The sequence below is a fragment of the Physeter macrocephalus genome, chromosome 1, assembly GCF_002837175.3.
Source record: "Physeter macrocephalus isolate SW-GA chromosome 1, ASM283717v5, whole genome shotgun sequence".
Classification (NCBI taxonomy): Eukaryota; Metazoa; Chordata; class Mammalia; order Artiodactyla; family Physeteridae; genus Physeter; species Physeter macrocephalus.
In genome coordinates this window covers 107,265,187-107,274,662 of record NC_041214.2, presented here as the reverse complement: position 1 = coordinate 107,274,662, position 9,476 = coordinate 107,265,187, and the positions used below count along the sequence as shown (strand labels likewise).

General features: G+C 36.1%; 1 long non-coding RNA gene across 1 annotated transcript in view; it reads right to left on the bottom strand.

Annotated features, from left to right (window-relative positions):
- The window catches only part of LOC114485943 (uncharacterized), a 144,625-nt gene that overhangs the window by 11,058 nt on the left and 124,091 nt on the right, over positions 1–9,476 (bottom strand). Inside the window, exon 3 of the long non-coding RNA XR_003679181.2 lies at positions 4,730–4,936. This is a non-coding gene — a long non-coding RNA (uncharacterized lncRNA). The remainder of the gene's footprint in view (positions 1–4,729; positions 4,937–9,476) is intronic.

Genomic DNA, 9,476 nt, shown 5'->3' with positions numbered 1-9,476 from the left:
TGGGATGCAGCAAAAGCAGTTCTAAGAGTGAAGTTTATAGCAATAAAATCCTACATCAAGAAACAAGAAACATCTCAAATAAACAAGTTAACCTTACACCTAAAGCAATTAGAGAAAGAAGAAAAAAAAAAAACCCAAAGTTAGCAGAAGGAAAAAAATCATAAAGATCAGATAAAGAAGCAAAAAATTAGAGAAAGAAGAAAAAAAAAAAACCCAAAGTTAGCAGAAGGAAAAAAATCATAAAGATCAGATCAGAAATAAAAAAAAAAAGAAGGAAACAATAGCAAAGATCAATAAAACTAAAACCTGGTTCTTTGAGAAGATAAACAAAATTGATATACCATTAGACACACTCATCAACAAAAAAAGGGAGAAGACTCAAATCAACAGAATTAGAAAAGAAAAAGGAGAAGTAACAACTGACACTGCAGTATACAAAGGCTCATGAGTGACTACTACAAGCAACTATATGCCAATAAAATGGACAACCTGGAAAAAATGGACAAATTCTTAGAAAGGTACAAACTTCCAAGACTGAACCAGGAAGAAACAGAAAATATGAACAGACCAATCACAAGCAGTGAAATTGAAACTGTGATTAAAAATCTTCCAACAGGGCTTGCACTGCTTCCTGCAGTGGTTGAGAGTCCGCCTGATGATGGAGGGGGCATGGGTTCGTGCCCCGGTCTGGGAGGATCCCACATGCCGCGGAGCGGCTGGGCCCGTGAGCCATGGCTGCTGAGCCTGCGCGTCCGGAGCCTGTGCTCCACGACGGGAGAGGCCACAATGGTGAGAGGCCCGTGTATCGCAAAAAAAAAAATCAAAAATAAAAAATCTTCCAACAAACAAAAGCCCAGGACCAGATGGCTTCACAAGTAGATTCTATCAAAATGTAGAGAAGAGCTAACACTTGTCCTTCTCAAACTCTTCCAAAATATAGCAGAGGGAGGAACACTCCCAAACTCATTCTATGAGGCCACCATCAACCTGATACCAAAACCAGACAAAGATGTCACCAAAAAAGAAACCTACAGATCAATATCACTGATAAATGTAGATGCAAAAATCCTCAACAAAATACTAGCAAAGAGAATCCAACAACACATTAAAAAGATGATACACCACAATCAAGTGGGGTTTATCCCAGGAATGCAAGGATTCTTCAATATACGTAAATCAATCAATGTTATGCACCATATTAACAAACTGAAGGATAAAAACCATATCATAATCTCAATAGATGCAGAAAAAGCTTTTGACAAAATTCAACACCCATTTATGATAAAAACTCTCCAGAAAGTGGGCACAGAGGGACACTACCTCAACCTAATAGGGCCATGTATGACAAACCCACAGCCAACATCATTCTCAATGGCGAAAAACTGAAAATATTTCCTCTAAGATCAGGAACAAGACAAGGTTGCCCACTCTCACCTCTATTATTCAACAGGTTTGGAAGTTTTAGCCACAGCAATCAGAGAAGAAAAAGAAATAAAAGGAATCCAAATTGGAAAAGAAGAAATAAAGCTGTCACTGTTTGCAGATGACATGATACTATAGTTAGAGAATCCTAAAGATGCCACCAGAAAACTACTAGAGCTAATCAATGAATTTGGTAGAGTAGCAGGATACAAAATTAATGCACAGAATTCTCTTGAATTCCTATACACTAACAATGAAAATTCTGAGAGAGAAATTAAGGAAACAATCCCATTTGCCACTACAACAAAAAGAATAAAATACCTAGGAAGAAACCTTCCTAAGGAGACAAAAGACCTGTATGGAGAAAACTATAAGACACTGATGAAAGAAATTAAAGACAATACAAACAGATGGAGAGATATACCATGTTCTTGGGTTGGAAGAATCAACAATGGGAAAATGACTGTACTACCCAAAGCAATCTACAGATTCAAGGCAATCCCCATCAAGCTACCAATGGCATTTTTCACAGAACTAGAACCAAAAATTTTACAATTTATATGGAAACACAAAAGGCCCCGAATAGCCATAGGAATCTTGAGAAAGCAAAACAAAGCTGGAGGAATCAGACTCCTGGACTTCAGACTATATTACAAAGCTACAGTAATCAAGGCAGTATGGTACTGGCACAAAAACAGAAATATACATCAATGGAACAGGAGAGAAAGCCCAGAGATAAACCCATGCACTATGGTCACCTTATCTTTGATAAAGGAGGCAAGAATATACAGTGGAGAAAACACAGCCTCTTCAATAAATGGTGCTGGGTAAACTGGATAGCTACATTGAGAAAAGACAGCCTCTTCAATAAGTGGTGTTGGGAAAACTGGACAGCTACATGTAAAAGAATGAAATTAGAACACTTTCTAACACCATACACAAAAATAAACACAAAATGGATTAAAGACCTAAATGTAAGGCCAGGCATTATAAAACTCTTAGAGGAAAACAGGCAGAACACTCTATGACAGAAATCACAGAAAGATCCTTTTTGTCCTACCTCCTAGAGAAATGGAAATAAAAACAAAAATAAACAAATGGGACCTAATGAAACTCAAAAGCTTTTGCACAGCAAAGGAAACCATAAACAAGATGTAAAGACAACCCTTAGGGAGAAAATATTTTCAAACAAAGCAACTGACAAAGAATTAATCTCCAAGATATACAAGCAGCTCCTGTAGCTCAATATCAAAAAAAAAAAAACCCAATCAAGAAGTGGGCAGATCTAAATAGACATTTCTCCACAGAAGACATACAGATGGCCAGAAGGCACATGAAAAGCTGCTCAACATCACTAATTATTAGAGAAATGCAAATCAAACTACAATGAAATATCACCTCACACCAGTCAGAATGCCTATCATCAAAAAGTCTACAAACAAGAAATGTTGGAGAGGGTGTGGAGAAAAGGGAACCCTTTTGCACTGTTGGTGGGAATGTAAATTGATAGAGCCACTATGGAGAACAGTATGGAGGTTCCTTAAGAAACTAAAAATAGAACTATCATACGACCCAGCAATCCCACTAATGGGCATATACCCTGAGCAAATCAGAATTCAAAAAGAGACATGTACCTCAATATTCATTGTCTCACTATTTACAATAGCCAGGACATGGAAGCAACCTAAGTGTCCATCGACAGATGAATGGATAAAGAACATATGGCACATATATACAATGGAATATTACTCAGCCATAAAAAGAAACGAAACTGAGTTATGTGTGGTGAAGTGGATGGACCTAGAGTTTGTCATACAGAGTGAAGTAAGCCAGAAAGAGAAAAACAAATACCATATGCTAACACATATATATGGAGTCTAAAAAAAAATGGTTCTGATGAACCTAGTGACAGGGAACGAATAAAGACACAGAGGTAGAGAATGGACTTGAGGACACAGAGAGGGGGAAGGGTAAGCTGGGACGAGGTGAGAGAGTGGCATGGACATATATACACTACCAAATGTAAAATAGATAGCTAGTGGGAGGAAGCTGCATAGCACAGGGAGATCAGCTCGGTGCTTTGTGACCACCTAGAGGGGTGGGATAGGCAGGGTGGGAGGGAGGCACAAGAGTGAGGGAATATGGGTATATATGTATACATATAACCGATTCACTTTGTTACAGAGCAAAAACTAACACTACATTGTAAAGCAATTATATTCCAATAAAGATGTTAAAAAAATAAAAGAAGAAGAACTGTAAAGTAAAATGTTTAAAACCCAATTAAGGGACAACTTAGCATTTTAAAAACAAAAACTATGGAATAAAAAATATACCAAAAATTGGAAAAATCATACGGGTACAGAGTTTGATGAATTTTAATACAATATGCACATTCACATAAACTTCAAAGAAATAAACAAATTGAATATTGCTATTAAGAGTTATATGTAATATTTGACTGAAACTATTATATATTGGCTGACATTGGCATCAAATACTGTATAAAGTGTGTTCTAACCCCCACTGCAGTCATGATATAAAAATATTTCCATCAGTCCAAAAAGTTCCCTCCATCCTCTTTACAAACAAATATAAATCCATTTCTACTTTCTGGAAGCTAATGTTCTATTTTCTGTGAATAGAATTCATGCAGATAGAATCATACAATGTTAATCTTTTGTGTCTGGCTTGTTTTATTTACTATAATGCCTTTGAGATTTGCTAATTTGTTCCATGTGTCAATAATTAATTGCTTTTTTGCTAACTGGTCATATTACATTGAATGGATGTATTCTTTATTCTCTCCATTTTTTCTTTCATTGTAGATGGATATTTGGGTGCATTCCAGTTTAGGGTCATTTTATATACAATTTCTATGAACATTCATGTAAAGTCTGATGTGGATATAAGGATATGTTTTCAATTTTCTTGAGTACAATGTAATTTTGACACTAACTACCCAAGTCAGGTCAAACATAGGTTAAAGGTACAGTCTTCCACAAGACTGTCCTCACACCAGCAGCAAATTTAGGCTTCCCAGGCCACACATACTTTTGACCAATTGCCCACAAATTCAGGCTTCCCACTGCCCCTGCAGGGTAATTCTTTAGAACAACTCATAGAACTCAGGAAAGTGCTATATATACAATTACAATTTTATGACAGCAAAAGGATACAAGTCAAAATCAGTCAAAAGGAGACACACAGGGAGATATATGGAAGGGTCTCAAACAAAGCTTTCATGTCCTCAAGATGTATCACCCTTCCAGTACATTGATATATTTCACTAACCAGAGAAACTCACCTGAGCTCCAGGTGTTCAGAGTTTTTGCTGGTGTTTGATTATGTAGGCATGATTGTTGAATTATTGGCTACATGATTCTCAATCTTCAGCCTCCCTCCATTCCGGGGAGGTTGGGAGTTTGGATTGATATCACATGGCTCTAAAACCTCAATGCTCTAATCACATTGTTGGTCTTTCTGGCAAGGTTAGCCTCCATCCAGAGATCATCTAGGGTGCACAATGAGTCACTTCATTAGCATAATCTCAGAAGGTGTGATCAGAGGGGCTCATCATGAATAACAAAGATACTTCTATTACCAGGGAAATCCAATATTTAGAGGATCTGTCCCTGAAACCAAGGACAAGTATAATAAAGTAATAAAGTATAATAATTTCTTTATTATGCAACATTAGATAATATCTAGGAGAGGAATTGTATGTTCTACTTTACATGAAACTGACAAAATTTTTTCTAAAGTGGCTGTAAAATTTTTTCTTCTGATAAGCAGTACATGAGACTTCTCGTTCTTCATCTTTGCTATTACTTGGCACAGTCAGTCTTTTAAATTTAGCAATTTTACTTGGTGTACAGTGGTATCACATAATGAATTTGATTTAAATTTTCCTAATGATTAATGATGTTAAGACCTTTTCATGAATTATTAGGTCTTCTCTGGTGAAATGTCTGTTAAAATTTTGCATATATTTTTAATTGGTGGTCTCTTTGGCAGTTTTTAAAAGATTTATTCTATATTTTCATTCGTTTTTCATTTTAATCTTTTATAGAACAAATTTATTGAGGTGTAATTCACATACCATACAATTCACCACTCTGAAGTGTACAACTGAATGGTTTTAAGGATATTCAATGTTATGCAACCATCACTACTTTTATGGGTTGAATTGTGTCCCTCACAAATTCATATGTAGAAGTCCTAACCACCAGTATCTCAGAATGTGACTTTATTTTGATATAGGGTCTTTGCAGAGATAACCAATTTGAAGTGAGGTAATTAGGGTGGGCTCTAATCTAATATGACTTATTCCCCTTATTATAAAAAGGGGAATTTTGGACACAGAGATATTTATAGAGGGAAGACGATATGAAGAGACCAAAAGAGAAGATGACCATCTACAAACCAAGGATACAGGCCTGAAACAGATCCTTCCCTCACAGTCCTCAGTAGGAACCAACTCTGCTGACACCTTGATCTCAGGATTGTTAGACAATAACTTGCCTGTTTAAGTCACCCACTGTGTGGTACTTGATTACAGCAATCCTAGCAAAGTAAATACAACTATAACAAAATTTATTACTCCCAAAAGAAACCATGTACCCATTAGTAGTCACTCCAGATTTCCTATAAAACCCCCTTGCCTCCAAACATGGGCAACCACTTTCTGTCTATTTTGTCTCTATAGATTTGTCATGTGAAGTAATATCCCTTTGTGACTTGTATTTCCCTGAGGCATGATAATGTTGACTGCCTCTTCATGTATTTATTTGCAATTTATAAATTGTCATTGAAGAAACATCTGTTGTACATTAAATTGCCTTATCTCTGATGAAAATTCATGGACCACATATATGTGGGGTTATTTCTATAGTCTGTCTTCTGTTCCACTAACATATTTGTGAATCTCAATGCAACAACTGCAATGCTTTTCATTGTGTCTGAAAACGAAGTATTCTGTAATATACTACTAAGAAAATCCAAAATACATATATAGTATGACGTGTAGTATAGTATGACATACAATATGTGTAATGTAGAGAAGAAAGGTAAAAAGATCAGCACCAAAATATTTATGATACATATTTTCAAGTATTTATATTGCATACTTTTCCTTTTTTTGTTTTCTAAAATTTCCACAGAAACCATATATTGATTCTATAATAAAAATAAACCATCGATGTTATAACAATAGCAAAATAGAACTAAATTAAGGGCCTAGAAATGAACAGAACTTCAAAGATGGAATTTTCAGTGCAGAATACTGTGGGACATTTTTTCCCTGTTTATTCATCATATTTCTATGAATGGAAGCCTGAGATTGCATTTGTTTTTTATAGCAACAACACCTCATTACTTTGAGTTTACAGTCAACAAAAACTCCCAGATCTTTTCTCAGGAACTGCTTTCCAGCCCAAATTTTCTGCTTCTATTCTTTTTTACTACTGGAGAAAAGTTTAAGCATCTTCTGTACAAAAAGAACCACATTATAATTACCTGATAAAATAAAATCCAATTACAATAAAACAATATATGCATTACATAGTTTAAAGAGCTAAATACAAAACAATTTACCCCCACCCCAAGTACTACTCTATAGTGGCAACCACTTTCATATATTTTAGCTGATTCTTTAGATTTTGTCTCCATATTAAAACACACATTCACACACTTACATTGTTGTTTCTTGGTTTTTTAGTTTTAGGGATTATCTACAATGAAAGGTAAGATTCTAATATGGCACCCACGATTGCTGTCTCCTGGCATCCACACCTTTCCGGGACCCACCCTCCTTCCTCTAGAGTTTTCATTTAGGAGGGTTGTACAACTTGCTCTAACCAATAGAATATGACAAAGTTTAAAGAATATCACTCCTGTAATTATGTTACATTATATGGCAAGAGTGCAGGAACTTTTTTTTCTGTAATTAAGTACCTTATTCAGTTGCTTTTAAGTTATTCAAAAAAGAAATTATCCTGTGTGGGCCTGACCTAATCAGTAATGCCTTTTAAAAGATGGTCTAGAGGTATCTGACTGGAAGCATCCCCCGGCCCCTTTGTACATATGTGTGCCTGTGTGTTATTAGATTTGAAGAACTAAGCTGCCATGAATTCTGCCACTGCAAGAAAATGAATTCTGCTAACAAACTGAGGGAACTACAATGTGGATCCTTTGATAGTTGAGCCTCCAGCATAGCCAACAACTTGATTTCAGCTTTGGCAGACCCTGAGCAGAGGGCCCAGCCAAGGGGTACCTTGACTTCTGACTCCCAGAAACTGTATGATAATAAATAAGAGTTATTGTAATTTTTGGTGCAGAAATTGGGTAAGTTATGCAGAAATAGTAGGTTTGGCAATTTCATACACAGCAACAAAAAACTAGTATATCTGCTTACTTCCTGTTAGGAAATGGCTATCTTTCACCATGCATTCTCCTAACCACCAGTCTTTGCTCCCACCATCACATATATGCACACGTCTGATCTTTCTATTCTCTAAATATAAATGTATAAAAATTTTGGAAAAGGTCAGTATTTAGTGTTTATATAATATATAGTATTCACAACTGAGCTGTGAAACATGTCTCTTTTAATAACTGTCATGTTTTTGCTGTTTTGTGGCCTACTTAACTTTGAATATTGCTTTTTAAAAAATTGTGTTCATAGGCTGATTTTGCTCAATTTCCAGAATTCTAATCACTTACCCCCAAAGGAATATTTATCTTACTCCATCCATTCCCTACCTTTAGGATTAGAACCTCATAGGTATTCTCCTAGAATAAGGATAATCAGCAAACCTACTGGCATTTAGGGGGACCAAAGCTTAATTCTTATCTTTTATGATTTGCTTATAGGATAGATAACCTGGTACAAATTATTTTCAAATAGGAAAAAATACTCTATTCAGGTAATCTTGACTAATTTTTCCTCAGAGCATACTCCCTCCCAGGTTAGTGAGTCTTTGCTTGTTTCTAGATTTAATCCTCTTCACTGGACTATGTCTCTGTCAGCACCAGCATGTCTTGTGCCTAAGTATGGCTTTGTTAAGACTAGGGTCAAAGTTGGATCTCTTTAAAACATTCAAAGACTTTTCTTTAAAAAGGAAATTATCATTTCTTCAAACTATTTTGGACGTGACTGTCCTGTTTGTTAAATTAAAACCTTAATAATTTTAAGAATTAAAATTGAATTAAAATAAAATAACAGCGAACTCAGAGAGGGGCAGATAACTGTCAAATTGCATTCTCTCACCCATTCATTTGGAGAAGGCTTCTCAAGGCAGATGGCCTCTGAAGCGTGACACATTTTGATTTCCTTTGCTTCTTTTCATCCTGGCTTGTTAAGTTAGAACGCCTACTTAACACACACACACACACACACACACACACAGTCTCTGGATGCCTGTTGTATATAAGGCATGAAATTATCTTAAAAGAAATATATAGTCCTTCCCATCAGGAAACTTGCACAAGCCTCTTAGATAGTCTCAACCACCAGAAGGCAGACAGCAGAAGCAAGAAGAACTACAATCCTGCAGCCGGTGGAACAAAAACCACATTCACAGAAAGATAGACGAGATGAAAAGGCAGAGGGCTATGTACCAGATGAAGGAACAGATAAAATCCCAGAAAAACAACTAAATGAAGTGGAGAGAGGCAACCTTCCAGAAAAACAATTCAGAATAATGATAGTGAACATGATCCAGGACCTCGGAAAAAGAATGGAGGCAAAGATCGAGATGATGCAAGAAATGTATAACAAAGATCCAGAAGAATTAAAGAACAAACAAACAGAGATGAACAACACAATAACTGAAAGGAAGAATACACTAGAAGGAATCAATAGCAGAATAACTGACACAGAAGAACAGATAAGTGACCTGGAAGACAGAATGGTGGAATTCACTGCCGTGGAACAGAATAAAGAAAAAAGAATGAAAAGAAATGAAGACAGCCTAAGAGACCTCTGGGACATTAAACGCAACAACATTTGCATTATAGGGGTCCCAGAAGGAGAAGAGAGAGAGAAAGGACCC